This window comes from Elephantulus edwardii, unplaced genomic scaffold (genome assembly GCF_000299155.1).
Source record: "Elephantulus edwardii isolate Elephantulus edwardi_28Jun2011 unplaced genomic scaffold, EleEdw1.0 scaffold00321, whole genome shotgun sequence".
In the NCBI taxonomy this organism is placed as follows: domain Eukaryota; kingdom Metazoa; phylum Chordata; class Mammalia; order Macroscelidea; family Macroscelididae; genus Elephantulus; species Elephantulus edwardii.
The window spans coordinates 1148240-1172865 of record NW_006400071.1 but is presented as its reverse complement, the minus strand read 5'-3'; positions in this window follow the sequence as shown (position 1 = coordinate 1172865).

Here is a 24626-nt window from a genome sequence, read left to right as displayed (position 1 = left end):
TTCTGAGGCTCCATCTAACATACTTTGGACATGTTTTAAGGAGAGACTGGTCCTTAGAGAGGGACATCATGCTTGGGAGGGTAGAGGGACAGTACAGGAGGGGAAGGCCCTCTATGAGGTGGATTGATTCAGTGAGTGGGGTAATCAGGATGGGAGTGTCAGAGACAGTGTGACTGGCCCAGGACAGAGCAGAATTTAGGGCTGTTGTACATAGGGTCGCTATGAGTCGCAAGCGACTCGACGGCATATAACAACAACAACAGTCTTCCAACATTCAAGCTATGTACATTCCATAATCCAATTACTAAAAGGTGTTTGCCATTATTTTTCTTCATTACAACTGACTTCCAAACTGGTCTCTACTATAACTATGCAATGGGATACCAACCGACTTGTTTCAATTAACAGATGCAGTCCTAGAACACTTAGCAGTCTGTGTCAGGAAATTTGGAGGACAGCTGTCTGGCTAATGGATTGGAAGAGGTCCATATTCATTCCCATTCCCAAGAAAGGTGGTCCAACAGAATGTGGAAACTATCAAACGGTATCTTTAATATCACATATAAGCAAAATACTGCTGAAGATCATTTTAAAATGGTCATAATAGTACATAGGGAACTGTCAGAAGTTCAAACAGGATTTAGAAGAAGCCATGGCACCAGGGATATCACTGCCAATGTCAGATGGATCCTGGTTGAAAGTAAAGAATACCGGAAGAGTGTCTATTTATACTTTATTGACCATGCAAAGACATTTGACTGTGTGGATCCTAACAAACTATGACTACCACTGAGAAGAATGGGGATCCCAGATGACTTAAGTGTGCTCATGTGGAAATTATACCTAGACCAGGTGGCTGTTGTACGAGAAGAGCAAGAGAACACTACATGGTTTAAAATTAAAAAGAGAGTACGTCAGGGTTGTATTCTCTCTCCATACCTATTTAATCTGTATGCTAAGCAAGTTATTCAAGAAACTGGACCCTATGAAGAGGAATGGGGCTACAAGATTCAAGAAAGACTCATCAATAACCTGTGTTATGCAGATGACACAACCTTGCTTGCTGAAAGTGGGCAGAATTTGAAGCACTTGTTGCAGAAGCTCAAAGAATACAATCTTCATTATTGATTGTATCTCAATGTCAAGAAAACAAAGATTTTTACCACTGGACTTGGTAGAAAAAATACTGAATCTGTCAACAACTTTATCATACTTGGATCCACAGTTAGCATCCTTGATAGCAGCAGTCAGGAAATCAGGAGACGCAGTGCACTGGGAAAGTCTGCAGTTAGGGACCTCTCCAAATTATTGAAGAGCAATGATGTCCACTTGAGGACTAAGGTGCTTCTGATTGAGGCTATGGTCTTTCTGATCACTTGCTATGCATCTGAGAGCTGGACAATGAATAAGGATGACAGAAGAATTGTTTCCTTTAAGGTGTGGTGTTGGAGAAGAGTGCTGAATATCTCATTTACTAAGATCAAAAACAAACAAACAAAAACCAAAAAACTAATATGTCTTGGAGAGGGTGCAAGCAGAGTGGTCATTGGAGGCAAAGATGATGAGACTTCCCCACATGTACTCAGGCACAATGCTAGGAGGGGCTATTCCTTGAAGAAGGACATGACGCCTGGAAATGGTAGAGGCTTGACGAATTAGAGGAAGACCCTTGACCAGTTGGATTGACACAGTCACTGTGCAATGGACTCTAGTGTGTCAGGAAGTCTGAGGATGGTACAGGATAAGACAAGGTTCAGATCTGTTGTTCCCAGGGTTTCTGTGTAGTACTAGACTCAATAGCACCTAACAAGGGCAGCCCCTAGGCATAAAGGGTCATCACAAAGCTCTTCCTTTGATCTTGGCTAGCTACAGCAGAAAGATCTGCAACCCCGTGTGAGCACAGAGAACCTTTAGTGTTTAGCTTCCATTCTTCACTCAGCCTCATGGAGCTTACACAAACTTTGCTTAGTGTACAATGACAGATTGGCATGGATCCCCGGGAGATTTCTGGAGCAATTTCTCTTGCTCAGAGAGGCCCTAGTGGCATGGTGGATTATGCATTGACTGTTAATGAAAAGGTCTGAAGTTTGAACCCACTAGCAGCTCCATGTGCTTTGCAAGACAAAGATGAGGCAGTCTGCTTCTTGCTTCCGTAAGGATTTACAGGTTTGGAAACACTAGGAGGCTATCTTACTCTGTCCTGTAGAGTTGCTCTGAGTCAGAATTCACTCAACGACAGAGTTTCTAAGGTCTTTTTCTCTCTCTCTCTCTTTCTTTCTACATAGGTCCTCCCCTGTGGCTCTCATCCCAGTAAATACCAGCCATTCTAGCCTCTTTGAGCTGCAATATCTGTCAGTTCATCTCAGCAAGACCACCATGCTACACAATTAGGACAATGCCTCTGGGCAGGAAGCTGGGAAATGATAGCCCTTTTCTATAAAGGATAGTAGTCCTGTTCTGCCAGTTTTCCAATATCTAAAAGCAGTCCTGGAGAGGGTGAAACCAAGCTCCGTCTTACATACTTTGGGCATGTTGCCATGAAGGACCAGTCGTTGGAGAAGGACATCATGCTTGGAAGAATAGAGGAGCAACATAGGAAAGGAAGACCCTCAATAAAACAATTGACACAGTGACTGGGGTAATAGGGATAAGTAAACTGGAGACAGTGAGATTGACTCAGGACAGGAGAAAGTTCAGAACGATTGTTCATAGAGTCACTATGAGTCATAGTCAACTCGAGGGCACCTAACAACCATAATAACAAAAACAGTCATTTCATATAGATTAGTCTGTTTTCTAGCTCTGTAGTTGACAATGAAAAGGCATGTCCAATCTAAGTTACATGACTGAAAACAAGCGTCTGGTCTGCTTTTAAACTATTCCAGTAGCAAAATTCTCTCTTCTAATGAAATCTATCAAACATGATCTAGCAGAGTGGTACATGGGAGAAATCCAGGGCTTACACAGGAGTCATTCATCATTTATAAAGACCTTTGGCGTGCCTCTGTAGGCATGAAGTCTGCAAATCATTGCACAGACTAGGATGCACATTGTAGAAAGGGCAAAAGGGTGAGCTAAAAAAATACCAGAAATTATATTCAGTTTCAATCACCTAAAAACTTCTATTTTGAGAAAATGTTTTATGATATGCAAGTTGTGTTAGAAGAGTTGGACATTTAAATATTTTATAAGCAAACACATTTATGTAGGCCAAAGGACATGTGGTTTTACTGTGTTTTGTTTTCCCTAAAAAAGTGTATGATCAAATAGTTTGAAAGTGCAGAACTACATTGGAGGTTGGAGTTAGAATTGGTGAAAAAGCTGTGCGGTGCAGGTGTCTGACCTCTGCTTCAGAGGTCTTGGCCTCGGGCTAACGGTGTTGCTCTGATTCTCACTCAGTCTGATGAAGTTGAGATGATGACACACTGACTCCACTTTTACAACCAGATCCTTGCCCGGTAGTGAGAGGAAAGCAAAGTGCCCAGCTGGAGTGCTATTGTTGTTGTTAGATGCTGTCAAGTCAAGTACGACTCATTGTGACCCTATGAACAGCTGACCTGAACCCTAGCCTACTCTGTGCCATCCTCATCATCTCTGATACACTTGAGCCCATTGCTGATGTCACCATGTCAATCCATCTCTTTGGGGGTCTTTATCTCCTTCGCTGACCCTCCATCTTCCCAAGCATGATGTCCCTTTCCAAGGAATAGCCTTACCTAGCTATATGTGCAAATATGAAAGACGAAGTCTCACTGTCTTTGCCCCTAAAGAGAACTCTGGCTGCACTTTTTCCAAAGCATATCTGTTCTTATGGAAGTCCATGGGATATCCAGTACTCTTCTCCTGCACAACTCAAAGGCATCAGGTCTTCTTCTGTCATCCTTACACATCGTCTAGTTCTCTCTAATGTATAGCAAGTGAGTGAGGAGACCACCATGGCCTGAATCAAGTGCACCTCAGTCTTCAAACTGACATCATTGCTCTTCAGCATTTTAGAGAGGTCCCTGACAGCAGGCGGCTTGCCCAAGGCAATACATCTCCTGACCATTAGTGGGGTTATTTTGTACTAGTAAACAAGTCCTAGGCAGCATTACCATGAAAATAGGTGTGGAGTGAAGACGGGTATTTTTTCCTGGCCAGGTCACTGCTCAGCTAGGTGCTCTGGCTTTCCTACAGAATCCAAGGTGGGTAAGTCCCATTCTGTATTGTTTTGAGCCTCTTATTGGCCATTGATGGCACACTTTCTATATGCCAGCACTCGGCAACGTGGTAAATATAAAGGCTTTCTCTCCCATGTCTTCAGTGAGATCAGACAGAAACACAAGAATATGACAACCTAACAGTAACCGGGTTTCTCAGCTTCACATCAGCGGGTACACTCAGGAGAGGCCACAGGCTTTGGAGCTGCACAGACCTATCCCTGTTCTTCCATCTCCTCCTTACTGGACATCAGACTAATACTGATAGCAGCATGCTTATTGTTTGCCACCGAGTTGGCTTCAATTTCTGGTGACCGAGTACAAGGAAGGGGTCATCGCCCAGTCTCGCCCATCCTCATGGACATTGATTGGTATGCAGCACTTTGGTTTTAGTTCCTCCCAGCCAAAAGGGTTCATCTGCTGACACTATACCAATTAATACTCGGTTATGATTCATAGAGTTCTGATTCCAAAATTTCAAAACTAAATTGCCTGTCTTAGTCTGGAAGCTCCACTGCAACCCTTCACTCATGAGTAACCCTATTCGTACTTAAAATACAAGTGACATAGCTTCCCTCACCAGAGCAACGTGCAAACCACCACTGGATGACACATGGCAGATGGATGGTGAAATTATTTCAAGACTCGAAGAGAAGAGGCCCTAAGCCATAAGAAGTCAATCCTAGAGTGGAGTCCAAGGCAAAAAACTTTTCCTTAGAACTGTCTGAGATAGGAAGCCTTCCCTGATACTAGTACCTGGTATTTGGACTTACAGACTCCTAAACTCAGGAGATACTGGCTTCAGCAGAAGAAACTGGCAGTAGCTTTAGGCATTCAGAATCATGTTCTTGTTGTTGTTGTTGTTAAGTGTCGTTGAGTTGTAGGTGACTCATAGCGACCCTATGAACAAAAGACCTGAGCGCTTGTATTTTCATCCTTTCTCCATGTTCATAGGGTTTCTAGAGGCAAGCTATTTTGGAAATGGATACCACTCCTGCTTCCAAGCTTCTTTGAATTGGGGAGCTCCACCAAACAGTGTCCACCATGTGTAACCATTATCGCATTTGATGCATCAGTATCACAGTCAGTGTTCAGCTTCACAGCAACCACAAGTTACCTATCTACAGCAAGTGGACACACCAGGGTTACACGACCTAAAAGAAAGTATGATCAAAAATAATTAAAAACAGGCCTGAGGGCCATGGATTAAAGTCACCCACCTTTGGCTTGGACGGCTTTTCCTGTGTACGTGCAATATGCCTCTTCGCTATTATCAGAGGTGACGTCCACTGGTGCACAGCTTCCAGGCTTCCCCTCTGCCCAGGGGTACATTCTCCGTGTCCCCAGCACCTCCTCCCAATGGCTTTTCCTGTGTACCTGCAATATGCCTCTTTGCTATTATCAGAGGTGATTTCCGCCGGTGCGCAGCTTCCAGGGTTCCCCTCTGCCCAGGGGTACGTTCTCTGTGTCCCCAGCACCCTTTGGCTTGGTAGCATCACTTTCTGTCCACTAGGCCAACTGATCTCTATGCTGTCATTGTTGTTTTTAAGTACCTTGAACACTAATGAGCAAAGAACAAATGAGCTGTGGGAAGATATCAGGAATATCATCCATGAAGAATGCAAAAGGTCATTACAAAGACAGAGGAGGAAGAAAAGACTAAGATAGATGTCAGAAGAGACTCTGAATATTACACTAGAGTGCCGAGAAGCCAAAGCAAAGTGAAGAAATCAAGATATTAAAGAGCTGAGGAGAAGATTCCAGAGGGCAGCATGGGAAGACAAAAAAGGAAAGTATTATAGTTAAATGTGTAAAGAGCAGGAGTCAGAAAATCAAAGGGGCTGAACTCTCTCAGCATTTCTTAAGCTGAAGGAACTGAAGAACAAATTCAAGCCTCAAGTTGTAATACTTAAGGATGTTTTGGGAGAATATTAAATGATTTAGGAAGCATTAAAAGAAGATGGAAAGAGTATACAGAGTCACTGTACCAAAAGGAATGTGTAGACACAGGAAGAATTTCATGAACCAATGTATGAGCAAGAGCCTGTGGTGATGAAGGAAGAAGTTCAAGCTGCTCTGAAAGAATTATAACAAGGCCCCAGAAATTTATGGCATACCAATTGACATATTTCACCAAATAAACACTGCTCTGGATGTGCTCACCAAGTTGTGCCAAAAAATCTGGAGGACAACCACCTGGCCAGCTGACTGGGAAGAGATCTATAATTTGTTCCCATTCCAAAGAAAGGTGATCTGGCAGACTGCAAAAATTATTGAACAATATCATTAATATCACATGCAAACGAGATTCTGTGGAAGATTATCCAAAAATGACTGGAACAGTGCATCAACAGAGAACTGTCTGAAGTGCAGGCTGTGTTTAGAAGAGGCCATGGTACTAGGGATATTATAGCTAAAGTCAGATGGATCTTGGCTGATAGCAGAGAGCACCAGAAGAATGTCTATCTGTGTTTCATTGACTATACAAAGACATTTGACTGTGTGGATCTCAACAAACTGTGGCTAACTCTAAGAATGGGAATCCCAGAACACTTGATTGTGCTTATGCCAAACCCACACTTGGACCAGGAGGCATTAATCAGAACAGAGTAAGTAAACACTGCATGGTTCAAAATTGGAAAGGGTGTACACTAGGGATGTGTCCTACCTCCATATCTTTTCAATCTATATGTAGAACAGCTTATCCAGGAGGCTTCTCTCTATGAGGATAAATGTGACATCAGGATTGTATGTAGACCCACCAACAAACAATCTGTGTTGTGTAGATATCACAACCCTGCTTGCTGAAACTGAGGATGACCTGAAGTGCTTGCTGCAGAAAGTCAAGGACTGCAGCCTTCAATAGGGACTGAAGCTCAACATCAAGAAAACAAAGATTCTCACCACTGGGCTGACTGGCAGCATCATGATAGATGATGAAGAGATTGATATTGTTAACAGTTTTAGTTTGCTTTGCTCTACAATCAACACTCTTGGTACCAGCAGCCAGGAAATTAAAAAAATGAATTGCATTGAGAAAGTCTGCTGTCAAAGACATCTCCAAAGTACTGAAGAGCTATGATGTCAGTCTGGAAACTAAGGAGTGACTGATCCAGGCCATGGTCTTTGCAATTAGTTACTATGCATCAGAGAGTTGGATAATGACTAGGGATGATAGAAGGAGAATTGATGTCTTTGAGCTGTGGTGCTGGAGAAAAGTATTGAATATACAGTGGACTGCTAGGAAAACAAACAGATTCATTCTAGAGAGGGTGAGGCCAGGCTGCTCCTTGGAGGCAAAGATTCTGAGGCTTCGTCTGACATACTTTGGGCATGTTGCAAGGAGTGACCAGTCCTTGGAGAAGGACATCATGCTTTGGAGGATAGAGGGATAACACAAGAGAGGAAGACCTTGAGGAGATGATTTAGTGACTAGGGTCATGGGGATAGGTGTGTCAGAGACAATGAGATTGGCTCAGGATAGAGCAGGGCTTAGGGCTGTTGTACATAGCATGATTATGAGTTACAAGGACAGCACATAACAACAACAACAACTTAATGCTCACCATGTTCTAGCTACAGTTTCCTATTGATTCATCACAGAGTATTGGTGGTTCAGTGGCAGAATGCTCTCAGTTCCAGGATAATCACCTCATGTATAGTCACCCGGAGTCAGGCAGTGGAGGTTGTTGCTATGATGTTGGGTAAGTTTCAGCAGAGCTTTCAGACAAAGATGGATCAGGAAGAAAGGCCTGGTGATCTACAGCTGAAGTATCAGCCAAGACAAATGCTATGGATCATGATACTGGCCAGAACCAGGTATTTTTTCCGCCCCTTTTCATTGTGTGTGGGCAAGCCATGAGCTGAGGGCTGACCTGGTGACAGCTAGCAGAAACATGTCTCAAATCTGCAAAGTCTACTAGAATTTTTATTTTACAGGTGCTGACGCAAACATCACATGTTAAGGTACTTGCCCAATATTATCTAGTAAGTAGTAGGTGAGGTGAGATTTCACTCCAGGTCTGTTTAACTCTCAACCCTGAATTCTGTGTTTCCATTTCCTCATTAATTAAATTCATTTATTCACCCCCATTTCACAAGGTTTTGTAGAGAAAGAAATGAGATAATGTATACAGATAGTCTGGTCCATGTAGGGACTCAAGAGATAACAGTCCCCCTGTGGAGGCAGTCACGGGCCTATAAGGGTCCCCAGGGGCTTTCAGGAGTGTGGGAAGCTTAGAGGGATGCATTTGATTCAGAGATCATTTTGACAAAATCTTTACTTTTGCCTCTCATTCCTGTTTCAAGTTAGGATTCTGGGAACCATGTAAAAAATGCAACTCTGCCTGCTCAATGGCACAGATGGTTTGTACCCAACTGCTCTGCAAGCCATTCTAGTGGTGTCATGTGAAGCATGTTGTGGTGCTAACCAAAAAGGTTGGCAGTTCAAATTCACCAGTCACTATCCAGGAGAAAAATGGATAGACTCCCCTTGTTAAGATTTACAGCCATGAAAACCAGATAAAGGGTCATTTGGAGTGGCAACTGACTCCACAGCAATGACTGTGAGTCTTTCGTTTTTATCTGATCTACAAGTTGATGGTTAAAGCCCACAGAGCAGTGCCATGGAATAAAGCTCTGGCTAGCCAACTTCCTGGGGGAAAAACAAAGCAGCGTAAAGCCTCCCTGCTGTTGACTCACAGCAACCCTCCATTTCTGAGGCTGTAATACTACATGGAGCAGACAGCCTCATTTTCCTCCTGCAGAGCTACTGGTGGGTTCCGATCGCCACTCTCTGGTTAGCAGTCCAGAGCATGGAGTTCACAAAGGCACCAGGGCTCCTTTCCAGTGAGGGGCCAGCCAGGAACAATGCCTGAAGGACTGTTCCGTAGCACACAGGGTCATCTTGAGTCAGAATCAGCCCAACAGAGATGGACAACACAATCACTCTTCTTCTAAAAAGACATCCTGCTGGGGAAAATGAAGCATCACTAAAGATAAGAAGCCCTCAGTGAGATGGATTAGCTTAGTGAGGGCAACAATGGGTTTTAGCACGGCTCCAACTCATCCCTCACCAGAAAAATGAGGAAACTGATAATGAAACCTGAATGTAATGAACTCTCCACCCTCATCCATACAACGGTGAGAAACAGTTTTTAATTCTTATGGAATCCAGCATTCTGGGATTTCTAAAGACAAGGGCAACCTACACAGATTATTATCCTGAAATGATCTTTGGCGTTTGAGTCTTGCGTAGACTAAAAACAACAACAACAACAATAATGCTGACATCTTCTAACAGAAAAGCAATGTCTTTCTCCCTGGGGAACTGGGTGTGGGGTAAGTGCTCGCAGTTCTACCCTGGGTACAGATGCTAGGAGCTGGGCACACCCCTGGTGCCCTAACTCATCTGCTGTGTCAGGCAGCCTCATAAACAGACACCACTGCCCTTCTCAAGAAGTTATAAGCTCTTTTCCATTTGAATTGACAGAGAAATATTTATCCAGGGTTGTAAAACTCCTCCAGGAGGCCATTATATGGAGGGGGGGAAAAATAAAAGAAGAAGAAAGAAAGAAATTTCTTGCTGTATTGAAGAAGCAGCTCTTTCCTTTTGACATTTCATAAGGCATAAATTTGATAGCAAGGGAAGCCCCAGAGACACGCTGTTAGCTAAACTGCAGGTGAAGGCATATTGCAGAGCAACCTGGGGAGCGCTGTGTCCTTGCCTTTGTTATCTGGAGCACACTCTTGTCTCCAGCATTTCTTGTATTCCTCTCCCCTCCAAGGTGAACTCACCAGGGACTCCAGGCTTCCAGTAGACGCTCTTAAAAATGCATGTTTTAATTCAGGCTGCTGGCTCCCCTGCAGAATCCATCCTGACAGGTAGCAATGCTGGGGGCCGGATTCCAGACCTTTGACAGTACCCACAGAGGACTCGGAAGAACTGGCCCTAATTGTTTCTAGCTGGCATTTGCAAGTACCCACACTCCATTAGTTCTTCCATCAGGAGGAGGGTCGAAGACGTTGCCATCGACAGAGTGACTTGAGGGATGTGGGCAAGTTTCCTTACTGTTTACTGTCATTCGAGTGAAAGTTTAAAAGGAAATTGGTTGCTCATTCAACCATTCATGCATGTTTGGGTTTCACCCTATTCATTACAATACTGACGATCTAACTTCACTCTTGCCTCTTCTTCCTCCTTCTCTGCTTCATGGACAGATTTAAGATGAAGGTCCACCACTAACTCAGCAGTCAATGATTTATTATTTTAATAATAAACTAATAGTGATAAATAGAATTACTAAAGTGTCCTAGTGCTTAGATAGATAAGTTGTCGTTTGTTGTTCTGTGACAGTGAGTTGTCTACGACTCATAATAACTGGATGGACCGCAGACTTGAACTTGGCCCTATCCTGGGTCATCCTCTCCATCTATAATACACTTGAGGACATTGCTATAGTTACTACGTTAACCCATCTTGTTGAGCATCTTCTCTTTGGCTGACATTCCACCGTCATCTTCCATAAGTTCAAAATGAACCTACAGAGTTTCAATCCGCTCAGTTCTTGGGGTGCACTTGTTCATGGTGATACATTGCAAAATGGCCTCAGAATATGCTGAGAGGGGTCCTACTGGGGAACACCGATTGCTTAAAATCACAACAATGAAAGAAAAGTGCAACAATGAATGAATGGAAATCCACAATCTCTGTAAATGTTCATTGAAATTAATAATAATAATTAAAAAGTCACTGTGTCAATCCATCTCATCAGGAGATTCAAAAAGTAAATTTGCAGCATTATTCATGATAGCAAGAGCACGGAAGACAGTCCACCTGTCCATCAACAAATGACTGGATTGAGAAATCCTGGTACATTCACATGATGGAATACTGTACAGCACTCTAGAGTAACGATTTTGAAAAATACTGTATAACATGGGAGCCGCTAGAGAACATTATGCTGCGTGAACTATCTCAGGTGCATAAGAACAAATATTGCATAAGATCATTATCGTAAAAACAGAAGGATCACCAGTAAGATGTGTATGGCTGTTCAAAGAGGGAAGGGGAGGTGACAGGAGGGCTGAGGGTGGGGACAGAGGAAATCATGGGGTCGCAGAGTTTGGTGGGTGGAGGGAAGAGAGAAAACCCCAACATAAATGAATGAAACATAATGTAAACAAATTATTGTATGCAAACTAATACTTTTTTTTTGAAAAATCAAATTAGCATAGAGTTTTAGCCTGCTAGATATATTGATACTTATAAATTGGTTGTATAAAAATGTTTTTGTTCCCAAAAAAAGGTTAGACTAATTGGTCTAATAGAGAGAGACTGGTGAAACCCCCAAGATTATTACACATAGTCAATCTTTTTTTTTAAGGTGTAGAAAATGATATTAAAACAACATAAGCTGAAAGAAAACATATTTTGGCTTTAGGCAACTGACAAAAATGGAACTGTTTCATATTCTTTGAAAATAAAAAAAAAGATTTTCTGGAATAATCCTCATTGCTTGCAGCCCATGTCAATTTATACTCTTGATAAATCAGTCCAAATTGTAAAGTCTATAAAAATATCCCCAGTAGAACAAGGGAAGAGGGGGGAATCCATTTGGGGACAAAGTTATCCCAGATAAAGGAAGATGTATCTTCAGTGTGAAAATTGCCTACTGTCAGGTGACTTTTCTGCAATGTTTTTAAACATCTCAGACTTTTCAATTAGGAAGGTAGAAAAGTAACTCATCATCTGTAAAAAAATTAAATTAAAAATGTATCCTTTAGCTTGATTTACAGCTAAATAATATATATAGGACTATTACCAGAAATACAGGCTAGGATTACAAGAGGCCAAGGTGCCAGAAACATTATCGCCAATGTCAGATGACATTGGTTGAAAGCAAACGATACCAAAGGAATATCTATCTGTGTGTATTGACTATGCAAAGACTTTTGACTCTGTGGATCACAACAAATTGTGGTTAACCTTGAGAAGAATGGGACGCCCAGAACACCAGATTGTGCTTATGTGAATCTATACTTGGACCAGGAAGCAGTCCTTGAACAGAGCAAGGAAGCACTGCATGGTTCAAAATCAAAAAAGGAGTGCATTAGGAATGTGTCCTGTCTCCATTCCTTTTCAATCCATACATGGAACAGATCATTCAGGAGGCTGGATTTTATGAAGAAGAATGTGGCATCAGAATTGGAGGAAGATTCATCAACAACCTACGTTATGCAGATGACACAATCTTGCCCACCAAAAACTGAGGATCTGAAACTTTTGCTACAGAAGGTTAAAGACTGTCGTTTTCAATGTTGATTAAAGCTCAACATCAAGAAGACAAAGATTCTCATCATTGGGCCAATTGGCAACACCACGAGAGATGGAGAAGAGATGGAGATTGTCAACAATTTCAGCTTGCTCAGCTCCACAAGCAATACCCTTGGCACCAGCATTCAGGAAATCAATAGACAACTGTAACTGGAGAAAGCTGCTGTCAGGGACCACTCCAAAGTCTTAAAGAACAACAATCTCAGTCTAGAGACTAAGGTGAGCCTGCTTCAGGCCATGGTCTTCTCAATTACTTGCTATGCATCAGAGAGCTGGACAATGATAGGACTGACAGAAGAATTAGTACCTTCGAGTTGTGGTGCTGGAGAAGAGTATTGAACATACCATGGATCTCCAATAGAACAATCAGATCTGTTATGGAGAGGGTGAAACCATACTGCTCCTTGGAGGCAAAGATTTTGAAGCTCTGTCTCACATACTTTGGGCATGTGCCCAGGTGGGACCAGTCCCTGGAGAAGGCCATCATGCTTGGAAGGGTGTAAGGACAGCCCAGGAGAGGAAGACCCTGGATGAGATGAGTTGACACAGTAGCAGAAGTAATGGTGGTAGGTGTGTCAGAATCAGTGAGACTTGTACAGGATAGAGCAGAGTTCTGAGCTATTGTGTATAGGGTTGTTATGAGTCACAGGTGATTTGATGGCACATAATAACATCAACAAGCAGCTGATCAATAGTATCAGGGAGGCGCTAGCCTTCAAATAATCAGCTATTTAATGTCAAAAGAGCAATACTTGTCCAAGGATAAAGTCCTGAAGGCATGAAGGGGTTGTTATTATTGATAGGTGCCATTATGCCAACTACCACACATAGTGAGCCAATGAACAATAAATCTGAACCCTGCCCTGTTCTGTGCCATCCTCATAATCTCTGTCTTGCTCAAGCTCAAAGTCATCTTGTTGAGGGTCTTCCTCACTTTCACTGACCCTCTGCTTTCCCAGCATGATGGTAATGAACTGATTTGTTCTGATAATATACCTGGAAATGAGACCAACTGTCACCACCTTCCCACTAAGGAGCACTCTGGTTGCACTTCCTTCAAAACAGATTTGTTTGTTCTATTGATAGAGTGTAGTATATGTACTACTCTTCATCAACACCACAATTCAAGGGCAGAGATTCTTCTGCGATCACCCTTACTCACTGCCGAACTTTCAGATGCATACAAAGCAATGGAAGATGCAATGGCGCACCCTAGACTTTACACTGACATTCTTGCTCTTTAAAATTTTGGAGAGGACATTGGCAGCTTATCAGTGCAGCATGCCTTTTGATTTCTTGACTGCTGCTATCATGGGTGTTGATTGTGTATCCAAGTATAATATAATCCTTGGCAATTTCAATCTTTTCTCCATTTATCACGATGCTTCCTACTGGTCCATTGGTGAGGACTTTTGTTTTCTAGATGTTGAAATGTAATCAGGGTTTACAGGGAGAAGATACAAATGGTGAAAAGGTCACTCACACATCCTCAGATGGAACTATTGAGAGGGGAGCTGTTGAATTCTCTCTAAACACGGTGCCCAGGTCTGGGGCCATACAATCACTTGTGGGATTTATTTAAAATTCAGATTCCTGCCTTCACACCAAATCTACTGACTCAGAACCTCCATACATATTTTACTAGTTTTCTATTTTTACAATAATGTTTTTATACAATATTTGTCCTTATGATACTGAGTTCATTTACTCAGCATGATGCTCTCCAGTCTCTCTCAAGTTATGTAGTATTTTTTCAAAATTGTTGCTCCTGAGTGCTGCCTAGTATTCCATCATATGAATGTACCACAATTTCTCAGTCCATTAGATTGTGGTTGTACATTTGGGCTGTTTCCATGTTCTTGAGATGGTGAATTAATGCTGCAATTGTGAATTAATGCTGCTATAAACATTGCTGTACAAGTTTCCATTTGTGTTTCAGTTCTAATTTCTTTGGGATATATTCCTAGAAGAGGAATAGCTAGGTCATACAGAATTCTATATTCAGCATTTTGAGGAAGTACCAAGCTGCATTTACAATCTCATCATCAGCATATGAGAGTTCCAATCTCTCCACATCTTCACCAACATTTATTGCCTACTCTTCTTTAAACTTTGCCACTGCTACTGGAGTGAGATGGTATCTCATTGTGGTTTTGAGTTGCTTCTCTTTTGTTGTTAGAGTTTTTTATCATTTCCTCATGTGTCTGTTTGCCATATGAATGTCTTACTCTGTGAAAGTCTTTCCACGTCTTTTGCCCATTTGGGTAATCAGTCTTTTTCTTGTAGAGGCTTGTAGTATTCTGTAAACTTAACAAAAGCTGTGGAGGTTTTTTTCCGTATACCATGGTTCATCAGCTAGACCTTTGCTTCAAGCTTCAAATCTTGAGATTATTCTCATCTCTCCCCATGTCTTGCCTCACCTGGATTTTGTATTTAGATATTTCCATGCCCTTGAATCAAGTCAGATTATCTCTAATTCTGTATTATTTCCAGCATGTATACAATACCACTGTATCTCAATGTGAAATCCAAACACCATGTTTTTAAAAACTGTTCTTTCCCTGCCCCCCTTGCCTCCAGCACCTCATCAGGCCTCTTTAACACATTTATGAACTTTAATGTCTGTGCTCACAACATAAAGAGACAGACACCTGCAATAGGCCAGGGCTTCCACTCCCCATTTTCCAGATCAGGGAAACTGGGTCACCAGCTAGGTCCCTGATCCAGCTGCAAACAGGGAGTTATGCCAGAGATGAAGCACTTTCCCCCTCACTCCCTCTTGGGGATTGTATTCCCGAAATAAAATGCCTCACAAGAAGTCAAAGTCTTCTCTACTCCACAAATTATCAATTCTCATGGTTGCTGAGTTGAAACCAACTCATAGGTGACCCTCTTAACAGGGTTTCCAAGGCTGTAAATCACCTGGAGAGAGATCCCCCCATCTTTCTCCTGTGGAATCATTGGTGGTTTCAGACCACCAGAGAAGCCTGGCCTTTGGGCTGGCAACACAACTCCCTGTGGACCAGGCCACTAGAGTTCCTCAGAGGAGCTTAATTACTACTGTTACTACTGTAGGCTGGAGAAGAGCTATCAATGAAGACTGGCTTCAAAGCTGGGAGTGCAGGTGGGAACTAGAGGCCTCAAGGGGAAGAGGGGTGCTCAAACTTTTAACCTAATAATACATTTACACCAGAGTGCCATGCAGAGGGCTTTCAGGTCCTTAGCAGCAATGGTAGAGAGTCTGACAGCTAACTGAAAGGTCAGTGGTTTGAACCCACCACCTAACCCTCAGGAGAAAAATATGGCCATCTATTTCTGTAAAGATTACAGTCTTGGAAACCCTAGAGGCTGTTCTCTTCTGTCACATAGAGTCCCTGGGGATTGGAATTGACTCAAGGGCAGTGGGTTTGATTGGAACCCAGTTCTATGAGGCATCGGTGGCTCAGTGGTAGAATTCTTTCCATACAGGAGATCTGGATGGATGGCCAGACAGACAGGGCACCTCCTGTGCAGCCACCACCTGTCTGTCTGTTAGTGGACACTTGCTTGTAGCTATGATTCTGCACCAGTTTCAGCAGAGCCTCCAGACTGCAGACTGAGAGAGACTAGGAAGAAAGGCCTGGTGATCATCTTCTGAGAAAAGCAATCAAGCCTTGAATTATAAGGGTCTAATCATAAACCAGTCACAGAGATGGCACAGGGTCAGTGTTTGACTCTGTTTAGGGAGGAGTCACCATGAGTTGAGGTCCACCTGCCTGCACTTACGAATCAGCATCTTCAGGTTTGGATCACAAACAGAAATCCTTCTTTGTGACACACTCCCCAGCTGCTCCTACTGCTAAGCATTGTTTAGACTTTGTTTTTATAAACCTACTCACATCCTAAAATAACAAATCTGACAGGGACTTAGCAGTCATTTAGTCCAGCTCTTCAGGTTACAGATCAGGGAACTGAGTCTCAGAGAGCAGATAACACCTACCCAGGTTCCCAGACCCAGAGTGAATTAACTATGGCCCTTTAACTCTGAGTTACAGGCCCAATATCTAATTTCAGGATCCAATCAGCACCACTGAAATACACTGAAACATTCACTTACTAATGGCTCAGAAACAGAGCCCAATTTCTCATTTAGAGTGGCCTAATGGTACTGCTTGCTGAAACTGAGGAGGACCTGAAGCACTTGCTGCAGAAGGTGAAGGACTATAGCGTTGATTTGGATTTAAGCTCAACATCAAGAAACAAAGATTCTCACCATTGGGCTGATTGCAAATATCATGATAGATGGTGAAGAGATTGAGATTGTTAATAGCTTCAATTTGCTTGGGTCCACAATCAACACTTGGTACCAGCAGCCAGGAAATTAAAAGATGAATTGCATTGAAAAAGTCTCCTGCCAGAGACCTCTCCAAAGTACTGAAGAGCGATGATGTCAGTCTGGAGACTAAGGTACACCTGATACAGGCCATTGTCTTTGCAATTGCTTGCTATGCGTCAGAAAGCTGGACAATGACTAGGGATGATATAAAGAAAATTGATACCTTTGAGCTGTGGTACTGGAGAAGAGTACTGAATATACCATGGATAGCAAGGAGAACAAACAGGTTTGTCCTAAAGAGGGTGAAACCAGGCTGCTTCTTGGAGGCAAGGATTCTGAAGCTTCACCTGACATACTTTGGACATATTGCGAGAAGGGTCCAATCTTTGGAGAGGCACGTCATGTTCCATGAGATGGATTGATTCAGTGACCGGGGTAATGGGAGTAGGTGTGTCAGAGACAACAAAATTGGCACAGGATATAGCAGTGAATAAGGCTGTTGTACATAGGGTCACTATGAGTCACAAACAACTCAACGGCACATAACAACAATGGTAAGAAGCTGTGCTGCAATCCTGAAGGCAAATGGTTTGAATCCACCAGCTGCTCCATGGGAGAAGGATGGGCATTCTTCTTCTGTATGATGCATTACTTCTGACAATCCCCTGAAGGGTAAGCTATGGGTCAGTTCTATCTAAACAGACCAATAAGCAGGTAATCTTATTTTAAGATTTTAAAGGTATAAGTCAGCTATTGTGTGTATGACATCATGTCAAAACCAATCTTCAGCTGAGTCTTCGGCAGGTTTCAAAGGCAGTAAAGCTCATGGGAGGAGATTGCCTATCTTTCTCCAGTGGAGCTGTTTGGGGATTCAAACCACATACCTGCGCATTGGCAGTGCAAGTCCTTACCACTAAGCCACCAGAGTCCCCATCTAAGCCAGCAGGCAGCTCCATATGCTATAGGACTCAATCAAGTCCTTTCCCTCCTTCCTGTGAGGGAAAAAAATGCATCCTGTGAACCTTCTTCATTTTCCTGCCTCAATCTTCAAGTATGGAATAGAGTTGGCTGTAAACCAGGTCTCTCATTCTTTATGTGGCTTTCTGGAATGTTCCGCTCACCATTCTACCTTGGCTCACTCTGTTGGGTCTCTGAGGTTGGCTTGAGGTTGTCAAACCCTCAGTGATTGATCAGAAGGCCTCATCAATCAGATCTTTGAAGCCACTCACACACAGCAAGCAAGCATCTTGCAATTCTACGTGGGAGCAATAACTTCTACAAGAAAAAAGAAAGCATAGGACACAACACCAACTTCTAGCTCCAGAGAAGAGAGCCCAGTGTTGAAGAAGAATCGATGTACCATCTTTTGGAGGTGAGACTTGGTGACCGTAGATGGTACGCCCTCAAAGTCACTGCCAAGGTTACTCTCTCTAAGAACTTGTTCCTACCATCTTTGCTTGTGTTGCTGTGTCCAAGCCTCCTTACCCTGCTGGAGGCAAGATGGGCTTTCCACACCATGAGCTTCTCCCGGCATCTGCCGACTTAGAACGACCAGAAACTCCTGATATCCTTGAGCCCAGCAGGGAGCCTGGGCTCTTAGTAGGCACTCATGAAAATATTTGCTGAACCACTGACCTAAACATACCCTCTCTTAAATCCATATGCTTCTTGGGCAGTTTCCAAACCAGATAGCTGAAGCCAAAGCAAACTAGATTGCATTTTTATAAAAAAGAAAAAAATGTTGAGTGCCTGCTGTTTGCTGTGGCTGTTTTAAGATCAATGAAACAGAGGCTCTCTTTGCCAAGAGGCTGAGGTTTGGAGGAGAAGGTAGAGGTGCATGCATTTCATCTTTACAGAAGGCAGCCCATGATAAACACAACTTTAAAAGGTGCAGAAAGGCAGGGGGACAGTAAGAAGATCCCTGCTTAACTTTCTTCTCTATATCTCATTCAAAGTACATGCAACCTCCTAATTCACTGTGGTATTTATTTGGGGCTGAGTAGTAGAATTCTCGCTGTGCCTGAGAGAAACCCAGGTTAACTTTCTGGCCAAAGTCCCTCACGTACAGTCACCACTCATCTGTTAGTGGAGGTTTGCTGGTTGCCAAAGCAAATAGGTGTCAAGCTTCAGACTAAAACAGACTAGGAAGAAAGGCCTAGCAACCCAACTCTGAAAATCAACACCTGAAAACACAATGTGTCACCGAGGTCTGATCCACAATCATGGAGATAGTAGAGGTTTGGGTAGTGTCTCATTTCATTCCGTTGTGCATGGAATCAGCTTGAGTCAGGTATCAACTCAAATGCAACTAAAAACTAAAACTCAGGTTGTATTTGCTTGCCCAGACCCCCCCTCCCCCACCCTATCCCCTGTAAGATCCTCAGAGGCAGAAGTCTTTATCTACCCCATGCATCCTAAACAGTACCTGGTGCCCAGTAGGCACTCTATAAACATTTGAAGATAGGAGATAATTTTGGAGTTGTTGTTGTTGTTGTTGGGTGCCTTCAAGTCGACTCATCGCAACTCTACCAAAGCTGACCTGACCCCTACCCTATCGTGTGCCATCCTCACCATCTCTGACACACATTGCTGAAGTCACTGTGTCAATCCATCTCCTTGAGGAGAGTCTTCCTTTTCTTCACTGACCCTTCCTCCATCTTTCCAAGCATGACGTCCCCTCTTCTAGCGACATGTCCAAAGTATGGAAGATTCATCTTCACCATCTTTGCTCTAAGGAACACTCTGGCTGCACTCTTTTCCAAAACATATCTGTTTGTTCTTTCGGCAGTCCTTGGGACAGATATTCAGTACTCTTCTCCAACACCACAGCTCAAAGTCACCAGTTCTTTTGGATTTAGATGTGCCTGTATCCCTAGTTCTGCCGCACACAGGTGTGTGACCTGAATATTATAGAATGAGGTGCATGCCTACAGGTGACAGGCAGTGTTAATGAGATTGACTGGAGGGTAGTCTGGGCTCAAGGAGAAGAAAGTGAATACTTTGGGGGATCAGAAGGGATATGATGGAAAAAAGGTTCGCACCTAAGTCCCAAAGCTCTGTTAGATCTTCTGCACCATAACTCAGGCTCTCAGTTCCTCAAACTTACACATACATTCTGACCTCTGAAATGTTGGCTATGAAGTCCCTCTGATTGAGATGCTTCAGTTTCCCTCCTGCTGGTTTAATACTCTCCTGCACTACAGTATATACAAGTCTCCTCTCCTCCAGGGAATGTTCCTTCACCCCTGATGTCAGAGATAAACTCTACTTTTGTTGTATAACAAAAATAACACTAGCAGATATTGTTGCAATAACATAACAACATTAGTAGTAGTAGTAGTCGTTGTTGTTGTTGTTGTTATTGTTGTTATGTGCCATGGAGTCACCTGTGACTCACAGTGACCCTATGAACAATAGCTCTGAACCCTGCCCTATCCTGAGCCAATCTCACTGTCTCTGCCACTCCTGTCACCATTGCCCCAGTCACTGTGTCAGTCCATCTCAACCAGGGTCTTCCTCTCTTGCTTTGTCCACCCACCCTTCCAACCTTGATGTCCTTCTCCAAAGACTGGTCTTTCCTGGCAACATGTCCAAATTATGTCAAATGGAGCTTCAAAATCTTTGCCTCCAAGTGACAATTTGGTTTCACCCTCTTCAGGACAGATTTATTTATTCTCGTGGCAGTTCGTAGTTTGTTCAATACTCAGCTCCAGCATGACAACTCAAAGGCATCAAGTCTTCTGCCATCCTTAATCATCATCCAGATACGTGATGCAAAGCAAATAATTGAGAAGACCATAGCCTGGACTAGTCATACCTCTGAAGAGGTCCCTGACAGAAGATTTTACTAATGCAATTCATCTTTTGATATCCTGTCTGCTGGTACAAAGAATGTTGATTGTGTAACCAAGCAAACTGAAGCTGTTAACAATCTTAGTCTCTTCTCCATCTATCACGGTGCTGCCAATTGGCCTAGTGGTGAGCATATTTGGTTTTATGATATTGAACTTCAATCCATATTGAAGACTTTACTCCCTGACCTTATGCAACAAATGCTTCAGGTCCTCCTCAGTTTCAGCAAGCAAGGTTGTGTCATCTGCATAATGCAGGCTGTTGATGAGTCTTTCTCCATTCCTCCCATACAGTGTAGATTCTCACATCATCTGTTCCACATATAAAATGAAAAGGCATGAAGACAAGATGCATTTCTAATGCACTCCTTGACTGATCTGGAACTATGCAGTGTTTCCTTGCTCTGTTCTGCTGACTGCCTGGTCCAAGTATTATTAGTAGTTGACATCAATTGAGCACTTACTATATATGTGGCATGGGGTTAACTCTTGCATATAAATTAGATTATTTGGGTTTCATAAGCAAGCTATTAAGTGAAAATGTTTTCTCGTTTTACCGATGAAGAGAGCAAAGTCAGAAAGACTGATGATCCCACTTCACATGGCCAGTGCTAAAGTCGAAGGAGAAGGAGAGAGAACCAAACAGACAGCTGTGAGGTGCCATCAAGGGGATCCCGACTCCCAGTGACCTCATGTGTAGAGTGGACCCCATACAGTTTTCTTGGCTGTAGGTTTTCCTGAAGCAGATTTTGTGATGTCTTTCTTCTGTATTATTGCTTTATAGGTTCAAACTGTCATCCAGCCACTTAACTATTGCACCATGAGTGCATCTTCCAAATGCATTTCAAACTGAAACCAAATGCACAGACATTGAATGCATTCTGATTCATAATGGTCTTACAGGGCAGAGTGTGAGTGCCAGGCAGGGTTTCCAAGGTTTTATGTTTTTATGGAAGCAGCGTGCTCCCCTTTTCTCCTGTGCAGTAGCCCTTGAAGGTGGGTGTGCATGAACCATTAGGTTAGCTGAGCTGCATCACCCTGAGAACTGCTTCCTGAATGAATTGGGAGCAGGAACAAGATGCTTTAGGAGGTAAGAACAGAGCCACGGTACTACATTAAAGCAGGGGAAGCAGTGAGACAGACAGGTAAGACCCAGGCACTCAGAAGCAAGATAAATCCTCAGGGTAGAGCCAGCATATCCCACAAAGATGTGTGGATTTCAGTTTGCACGTAATAGGGAGTCCAGGAGGAAATTACACAGCAAGAGGCGTTACTGGTTAGTGTTTCAGAGACAGGAGAAAGAACACAGAGATAGCACCTCAACCACCCAAAGGAAAGTGATCAATTTTATCCTAAGGGCAGCAGCAACCATAACAGAGAGAGAAATGTGAGAGCAATTCAGAAGGTACACCTGACCGTCCCTGTGGAGAACTACCAGGTGGGGCTTTCAGTCTCTCTCCTCTTTCCAGTCTGGTTACTCATCTCATAAAATAGTTATCAGTATTATCTTGAGGATGAGGACATGGAGGCCCAGAGATGGTACATGTCCTAGTCAAAGTCTCACCAAGGATCTAAGCACAAAGGCATAATGTCTGGCTTTTCTAGAGTTCAAATCTTCCCACAATATTACACGGCCTCTGACTCTAAGTTAGGACAGCATTTCCTCCCCTCAGCCCTTCCCAGGTGGTAAATTCAAATATAAGATGGCTCTCTGGTAGCTAAGCCATTGTGGTCGAGTTAATTTGGCCTCGTGGCAATACCGAGTGTTGTATGGCAGAATGGTCCTATACAGACTTCTTGGCTGTAATCTGTACAGAAATGGTTTACCCAGGGCTTTCTGACTTGGTACTTCTGGGTGGACTTGAAGGACAACTTTCAGGACAGTAGATGAACACAAGCCACTGTGCAACTGGGGATGCTTATGACACTTGTTAGATGTTCTTCAGTCAACTGAGACTCATAGCGACCTTATAAACAACAGATCTGAACCTAGTTCTGCCCTGTGCCATCCTCACACTCTGTCATGCTCAAGCCTATTGTGATAATCTCTGTGTCAGTTCATCTCATTCAGGGTCTTCCTCTCTTTCACTGACCCTCTCCATTTTCCAGCAAGTCTCTCTCCAAGGACTGGTTCTTCCTTAAAATATGCCCAAAGTAAGTGAGATGAAGTTTTATCATCCTTGCTTCTAAGAAGCACTCTGGTTGCACTTTCTCTAAGACAAATTTGTAAGAATCAAATATCAAAAAACTCAGTTTCTGACAAAGTGCAGCTACCTCCATCCTACCCTCTTGTGTAGTTTCCAGCAAGCAACTTCCCCCACCTGTGATAAACCATATTCTGTTGGCCGACTTCCATAAAGTGGAACTCTTCTTCAAGGACATAAGTGATTTTTTCTGCAGCCCTGTGTCTGAAGTAACCAGTCAGACTCAAATAGGTCTCCAAGCTGCTTCCCCACCAATTAGGCTCAAACAAGTCTCCAAACTGCCTCCCTGAGCTATGGCTAACCAATAAAGAGCACACTAGTACTAGAACTGCTATAAGTAACCAATCATAAACTGTGTAGCTAGACAAAAAAGCAAGAAAGTATAAAAGGGAAGGCTCGCTTTGTCTCGGGGCTCTCGGGTGGATGCTGCTGTGTCAGCATGCGGGAGTCCGGGTTCGAACTCGAAATAAACTTTATTAATTCGGCTAATTGGCTTGGTGGTCTTTTCTGGGGACTCCCGCCGTTACAAGATTTGTTTGTTCTTTTGGCTGTTCAATACTCTTCCACAACACCATGCAATTGAAAGGCATTGATTCTTTTCCAATCTCTCTTACTCACTGTCTGAGTTTCAGATGCATAGAAAGCAACTGAAAATGCTAAGACTTGGATCAGACTCACCTTAGTCCTTAAACTGACATCTTTGCTTTTTGTTACTGTGGAGAGATCCTTGACAGCAGATTTTCCCAATGCAATGTGTCTCTCAATTTCTTGTGGATCCAAGTAAGATAAAATTGTTGACAACTTCAATCTTTTCTCCATCTATCATGATGGTGCCTGAACATGATGATGTTCAGTGGTGGGATTTTGTTTTCTTGACATGGAGACATAATCCATATTGAAGGCTGTAATCTTCTTCAGTAAGTGTTTCAATATCTTTGTAATCTGCAGAATATTTTGTAACCTAAATTCTTCAGGTCACTTATTTATTACCACTGCAGGGAGACACATTGTTGCAGGTGAATCAGCAGACTGCCAATTTTTAGTATGTACACGCCCTTTTTTGGAAAGGAAGTTGCTAAACATTAGCCTTTCTGAGCTCACTCCCAATTCTACTTATCCTCCTAGCAGGACCTGAATCAGCAGGAAATCCTTGCATGTCACAGAATTTCTACCATGGTCGGATTCCTCTGGGAAAATTTAACCTCGGTTTTATTTTAAAAACTTAAAACTACTGTCATCCAGTCGATTCTGCCTCACGGCAACCCTCCATGGTGTGAGAGGCTGTAGGTCTCTATGGAAGGGCTCTGCCATCATCTTTCTGCGTTGGAACAGCTGGTGGATTTGCACTGCTGACCTTTCTTTCAGTTGACAGTCTAACATGTAAATGCCACTAAGGCTCCTTTGATTTTTACCCTAGGAAAGGAGACATTTTCTATTAAAATGAGATTAAATTAAATGTGTGTCTCTCCAAAGGAAAGAACCGTGGTGGCACAAGAGGTGGCTTAGTGGTAAGGAGCTGTGCTGCCAACCTAAAGGCATATGGTTTGAATCCATCAGCTGCTCTGTGGGAGAAAGATGGGCAATCGCCTGTGAAACTTACTGCCTCAGAAATCTTTCTGGAGGATCAGCTATGAGTTGATTTTGGCTTTAAAACACCTATAAAGAACTAAATAAAAGACTGACATATTGAATCAACTTTCTGTTTTCAAGAGAAAGACCCTG